This window comes from Ovis canadensis, chromosome 2, assembly GCF_042477335.2.
Source record: "Ovis canadensis isolate MfBH-ARS-UI-01 breed Bighorn chromosome 2, ARS-UI_OviCan_v2, whole genome shotgun sequence".
Classification (NCBI taxonomy): domain Eukaryota; kingdom Metazoa; phylum Chordata; class Mammalia; order Artiodactyla; family Bovidae; genus Ovis; species Ovis canadensis.
The window spans coordinates 132035369-132042506 of record NC_091246.1 but is presented as its reverse complement, the minus strand read 5'-3'; the positions used below and the strand labels follow the sequence as shown (position 1 = coordinate 132042506).

The 7138-nt window shown below is 38.8% G+C and overlaps 1 pseudogene; it reads left to right on the top strand.

Annotated features, from left to right (window-relative positions):
- The first annotated feature begins 1427 nt into the window (after positions 1-1427).
- On the top strand, positions 1428-3530 carry LOC138433796 (splicing factor 45 pseudogene; annotated as a pseudogene).
- The last annotated feature ends 3608 nt before the right edge of the window (positions 3531-7138 follow it).

Here is a 7138-nt window from a genome sequence, read left to right as displayed (position 1 = left end):
GGGGAGCCTAAGCCCGACCTGATGAGGTTACGTTTTTCTGGCCAACACACACCCCTCCCCTTTCAAGTTTCCAAAAGTTGCCTCTCCACCGCCTCCCTAAAGAAACCAGCAGAAGCCCGCGGGGAGGGGGCGGGGGCAGGGCGGGTTTTTTCTGGCGAGTTTCGCCCGAGAGTGGGCTGGTGGTTCCGTGCTCTTTTCCCTCCCACTGCTTGACAGACGCTCCGGCTGAACGCAGCAGATGTGCTCTGCGAGGCGGCCTTCGCCTCTCCCTTCCTCCCCTTTCCTGCCTATCTCCCCCGCTTCAAGGCAGTTCAGGAGAGAGAGGGTCGGAAGTGCGGGCGGGCTCAAGTTTCTCAGATAATCAGAATCTGACATTTGTGGACGGGATTACCCCTTCGGAGAAGACGTCAACAGAAGAGGCCCTGGCCTGAGGGAGGCAGAACTAAATGTTTCTTCAAGGGCATGAAGGAACTTTCCTATTTTTTTTCTGGCCTCCACCCCAAATCCCACCCCTTCTTGGCAACATTCTGCTTTTCCATCTTTTTTTTTCTTTTTCTTTTTTTCCTGATCAAACACCTCCCAGTCACACCTGAAGGCTGCCCCCTCTGATGCCAAAAGTGAGCAAAACCAGGGACTTATGTCATTGCCTTGGGTGAGGAACTCCAGCAAAGAGGAGTCAAGCTGTTTTGATGGATTTTTTCGCCTTAATTTCGTTTGATGTATTAATTTCTAAGTAACTGACAAAATATTCTGCCACCTTCAGTAAACGACATTACAAAAGTAAGTGTCATTGGATTGATCAAAACACTTTATGGAAAGGAAATTGTGAGGAATATATTCTGAAACATTTATTTTTAATCTAGTATATATAGAGTTCCTTCAGAAATTTTCTTTTTAATATTACAAGATCAAGGCAGTAGACTGAACTTGATTTAAGGAGCTTTGAAAAAGAGTCCTACATTCACTGAAAAATCCTACCTGCCATTATGCTTGGAAACCTGTACACAAAATTAACTTGAATGAAAGTTTTTTAATAGAAACACCTCAGAGAGATCACCTATTGAGCTAGTATTAGTTATTAGCATATTGGGGGATTTAATTTATCTGGTTGCATTCCAACTTGATAGTTTAAATATTAATTTAGAAAAGGTAAGAGTCTGGAACCTGAGATAGTGAGGGCATACCTGGGAAGGAGAGGGTATAGGGAGCGGGGTGGGGAGTAAAGATGTGCTTTTTTCAGGGACCAAAGGCAAATTTAACCAGACAGAATTAGAATCCTATGTAGAAAGGTTATATCATTTTCTAGTTTTTCAAAAGTGCTGTCTAGAGAGAACAATAAAGTGGTGCCACATTAAAATTTGAACACAACTGTTATTTAGAAAAGCCACTATCAGGATTCCATGTGAACTTGAACACTTGCTGCTTGTAACTTAGAAGCACCAGATAGAGGGAGAGCTCTGTAGATTCTATTCTCATTATTGAATTTTTATTATAACTAACTTTTAGACATACTGGTCCTAGATTGAATAGAATATTTATATTAGGTGTAAGTGAAGTATTCATAATTCTTGCATGTCTCTACATTTTGCATCAAAAAGAATTTTGTTACTGAGCCAACCCTTTTGAAGTTTACCCATATGTGTAGTGCGAAGTGGGCTTCCTCAGTGGCTCAGCAGTGAAGAATCTGCCTGCGATGCAAGAAACTTGGGTTTGATGCCTGGATGAGGAATATCCCCTGGAGGAGGACCCCACAACTCACTCCAGTATTCTTGCCTGGAGAAACCCATGGACAGAGGAGCCTGGTGGGCTACAGTCTATAGGGTCGCAAAGAGTCAGACATCACAGAAGTGACTGAGCTCACGCATAATATAAAGTTTATTGTAAGTGCTAAGGTAATAATCCTGTATTTTCCTATGCATATATGATTTTATGGCTAGGATAATTAGTATATGTCCTTTTATATTTCTTCTCAGTATTTCAGTCTTTGAAAATATGTCATACTATGTGAATCAGCCTATAAAATTATTATAAAAATTGCCCATCATGTAGATTTTTTTCTTCCTATTGTTTTCTGGAAAAGCAGAAATTTTAAAAACTGATTTGGAAACTTAGAAAAGATGAGATAAGTTTTAAAAAGCTTGATTGAAGATTTTATTTCCCTCATCATATAAAGCATAGTCTTCACAATTCCTTTGGTACTAAAGATTTTCAAATTGTTTCACTTCAGTTAGATTTTTGCTATTTGTCCCTAGAACAGAAGGCTTCAGAGAGATTTAGAAAGTAGATGATAGCTTTTTATTTGCAGTAATCATAGAAATTTAGCTAGCATAGACCAATAGGCCTTAAAAAGTGTGAATTTTACTATATGTAAAGTATATCTCAATAAATCTGACTAGAAGTTACAGAACTGTGTTTTGAAAATTATTTTTTCTTGATAGAAGTATAAAAGTAGCCACTGTAAGGAAAGTAAACATTTGAAAACCCAAACTGGAAAATATATAAATTGGAAGAGGAATAAATTTGGCTTTATAGAAGAATTCATAATAGAATTATATTTTGTGACCCACAAATATATTTTACAATGATTCAGTTATAAAATCCTACTTATAGGCCCGCGGTGTCGGCGTTGCGTCGGGCTGGCACTGAACTGAGATGTCCCTGTACGATGACCTGGGAGTGGAGACCAGTGACTCAAAAACAGAAGGCTGGTCCAAAAACTTCAAACTCCTGCAGTCTCAGCTCCAGGTGAAGAAAGCAGCTCTCACTCAGGCCAAGAGCCAGAGAACAAAACAAAGTACAGTCCTTGCTCCAGTAATTGACCTAAAGCAAGGCGGCTCTTCAGATGAGCGGCAGATCGTGGACACTCCACCGCACGTGGCTGCAGGCCTCAAGAACCCTGTTCCCACTGGGTTTTCTGCAGAAGTTTTGATCCCCTTAGCTGATGAATATGATCCCATGTTTCCTAACGATTATGAGAAAGTAGTGAAGCGCCAAAGAGAGGAGCGACAGAGGCAGCGGGAGCTGGAAAGACAGAAGGAAATAGAAGAGAGAGAAAAGAAGCGTAAAGACAAGACATGAAGCTAGTGGGTTTTCCAGGCGACCCGCTCCAGATTCTGATGAAGATGAAGATTATGAGCGAGAGAGGAGAAAAAGACGTATGGGCGGAGTTGCCGTTGCACCTCCCACGTCTCTTGTGGAGAAGGACAAAGAGTTACCCCAAGACTTCCCTTATGAAGAGGATTCACGACCTCGCTCACAGTCTTCCAAAGCTGCTATCCCTCCTCCAGTTTACGAGGAACAAGACAGACCCCGATCCCCAACCGACCCTGGCAACTCCTTCCTTGCCAACATGGAGGGCACGGTAGCACATAAAATCGTGCGGAAGTACGGCTTCCGGGATGGCCCGGGTCTCGGGAAGCATGAGCAGGGCCTGAGCACAGCGCTGTCGGTGGAGAAGACCAGCAAGTAAAAAATGGGTCAGGCTGTGGGGAAAGATTAGGCATATGTAAACAAGAAATGAATGGAGTTTTGCAAGGAAATTTTACTTTTTTAAGCTGTTCTGAAGATTGCATATACTTGGACCATACAGTAGACAGAAGAACCAACTTTGGGTGAAGAACTTTGAAAAGGACAGTAGATTTCACTGTAGTTTAACTGTGGTCATAAAAAGGACAGACAGTAAGATACATGCTAAATCAATACTTCAAGTTGTGTTCTCCTACGTATTCAAAGACCATAAGGTATGAAAATTACACAACTAAAAATGATTGAGAAAGTGAACGGGAAAAGATGCAGCAACAGTATCCCAGTATCTATAGTAAGTGAATAAGCAGTTAGGACTTAGCCACAGATTGCAACTTGGTATTGCAAAGGAGTAACCAAGAGACGTCTAAATGAAACAGAAGATGTCTCCAGTAGTCAACAGAAGACATGCCCAAAATAGAACTGATCCAAAAAGTTCAAAAAGAAAACAATGAAAAATTAATTACAGCCTTGATCTTGACTATTCACATCCAATTAAATTCATCTTACAGCCTGCGAGATCTTGTTAATGCACTTCACACATGTTTGTTTGCTTCTGCTCTGCAAACTATATTTCCTTTTAAAATCACTCAAAGAACTTGAGATTCTTTCTGTGGAAAAGCTCTAATGTAATGAATAATTTCTGTTTATGATTGGTTTTAATTCTTCTTGGTTCTTTTTGCAATACAAAGGACTTGTGAGTTTTTTGTTTTAGAAATGTATTGTGCCTAGACATACTTAAATAGTAGATGACATATCAGTGTATACACACACTTACTGGTTGATGTTTGGGGTTTGGTCTTAAGTATTTTAAAATTCTAGAATGCTACATGTAAAATTGGCAAAAAACAATGGTAAAACAAAGCTTGAGTTAAACTACAGGTTAAGCTTCTGATGATACCCAACTTCCAGATTATATTTTTACATTTAATCTACCCTAAAGATCCTTGGAAGGAAAGTTATGACCAACCTAATATTAAAAAGCAGAGATATTACTTTGCCAACAAAGGTCCGTCTAGTCAAGGCTATGGTTTTTCCAGTAGTCATGTATGGATGTGAGAGTTGGACTGTGAAGAAAGCTGAGCACTGAAGAATTGATGCTTTTGAACTGTGGTGTTGGAGAGGGCTCTTGAGAGTCCCTTGGACTGCAAGGAGATCCAACTAGTCCATTCTAAAGGAGACCAGTCCTGGGTGTTTGTTGGAAGGACTGATGCTGAGGCTGAAACTCCAAAACTTTGGCCACCTGATGCGAAGAGTTGACTCATTGGAAAAGACCCTGATGCTGGAGAGATTGGGGGCAGGAGGAGAAGGGGATGACAGAGGATGAGATGGCTGGATGGCATCACCAACTCGATGCACATGAGTTTGGGTGAACTCTGGGAGTTGGTGATGGACAGGGAGGCCTGGCGAGCTGCAATTCATGGGGTCGCAAAGAGTCGGACACGACTGAGTGACTGAACTGAACTGAACTGAAAGATAAATAGTTTACAAAAATTGGGAAGAATATCGAACATACTGAACTGGACCTCCACAAAGTCTAGACTAGAAGTACAAACTTAGGATCATCAAACTGTGGATGATATTTGGAATCGTGGCAATAGATGAGATCATTTTGGAGAGAGTATTTTTAAAAGGAAAGTAGGGCCTAATTCAAAGCCCTGAAGAACTCTGACTTTAGGAATCAAATACAGTTAAGTGGAGTCAGCAAAGAAGACTGAACAGGAGTTTGAAGGGAACCAGAGACTAGGGCAATAGGCCGGAGGGGTCCAGAGAGGGTTCTTTGTTTACTTTCAGTGTAAATTGTCAGATTATCCTGTAAAGAGGGAGAGATTTATAACTCAGAACAGACAGAAAGGATAATCAAAGGTACAGAAACCTTGACAGAACAGGAAGAAAGGAAATGAAGGGGAATCAGATGATAAACAGACAAACTAATTTTGACTAGGAGTTCCAGGAAAAGCCAAGATAATGATACTAGATAACATTTATTGAGTACTTGCATTGTGTCATGCTCTGCTCCAGTGTCTTGCATGAATTAATGTGCTTCATCTTCATAACAAACTCTGAAATAGGAACACTTCATTATTCCTATTAAACAGATGAAGAAGTTACTCCTAAGGCCACAGCTGGTAAGGGGCAAAGTTCAGGCTATTAACCACTTAATGAAAACGCTGATGTAGGTCAGCAGAATTGGTTTGGGAAAGATAGGAAAGTTTTCTTATATGTTCTATTTTCTCAGTAATTAGAAGTAGTTCATCAGCATAAAAGGGAGGTCATGTGTCACAGATATTGAATGTTTAGCAGAAAAAAAGCCTAGGTTCTGGGATCAGACTGACAGAGCTGGAATCCTGGTTTTTGCACTCACAGTGGTTCTTTGACATGTGACTAAAGCACTGTGAACCTCAATTTTTCACCTTAAATGAAGATTATTATACTTACTAGATTGTTTGAGGAATGTTTGGAATAATTTTTAGGACTGTACCTTGTGTAATTCAGTGAATATAAATGTTTCTTGTTACTACCACTATGGTGATTATTATTATTGTCCCAGCCTGCCCAGATGTATGATTTTCTGCATTGGTACGTGGCACAAAAGGGATGAAGAGCTGTAGATTTTTCTGTTTTTAGGTGAGTGCTATGGAGAGAAAAAGTGGCAAAGGAATTGAGAGTAGTGGTTATAGAATAATATAGCTAACTGTGTTTTAAGACTCAACCAAAAAAATTTAAAAACTTGTCCAATTGATTAGCATTGCTTTGTTTGACAAATTCTTATTTCAAAGTAATAATTTCTGAAAAAGACAGTTCCTCTATTTCATGTTAGACACACAGCATAATCATTGAGCTTCTAAGTGTTGATCATGTGCAAATGTTAGGGACATTAAATTTTTTCTCATAAAATATACATTATGCTAAATATTATAAACTCATTATAAGATGATTTTCCCCTACTAAAACATCACTGAAGTCTAAATATTTACAATAAGTCAAGTGTTCACTGATGCTTAAATTCAACTTTCTATACCCATTTAAATTCAAATCCAATGTTACTTAACCACCATCATACAAACTAAGCTGCTACTGTTTCCTTGCTTTAAAGCTATGAACATTCATTGTCCTACCTAGATTATTTGTATGGTACATTTTTCCCGTTTCTTCCATTATTTCTAATTACTTCAATTGATTACTCTTTTCCCAACCAAACTTTAGAATCAGAATTTATTTAAATTTTCCACACTTTGTGTATTTCTCCCATTCCCAGTGGTCTTTATTTGTGCTACACTTGAAATAACAGGATGAACAATTAACTTTCAGTTTGTGAAAAGAAGAAAGCCATGTTTCACAGCTGGTATCAAATTTTGTTTACTTATTTCACATCATAGATTCTACATTTACAATATAGGAGAATGTTAAAACAAACATTAGCATATGCATACGTATGTGTAAATACTTTCTAGTGTCAGGTTTTAATTATAGAATAGTTTGACCTTTGTAAGTTGAAAGTATTTATAAATAGCTATAAATAGAAAATATTTATGTTATCTAATATATTAGCTTAAAAATGGTAGTCATTCTGTTATCTAATATATTAGCTAAAACTGCAACCGCTAGATTACAA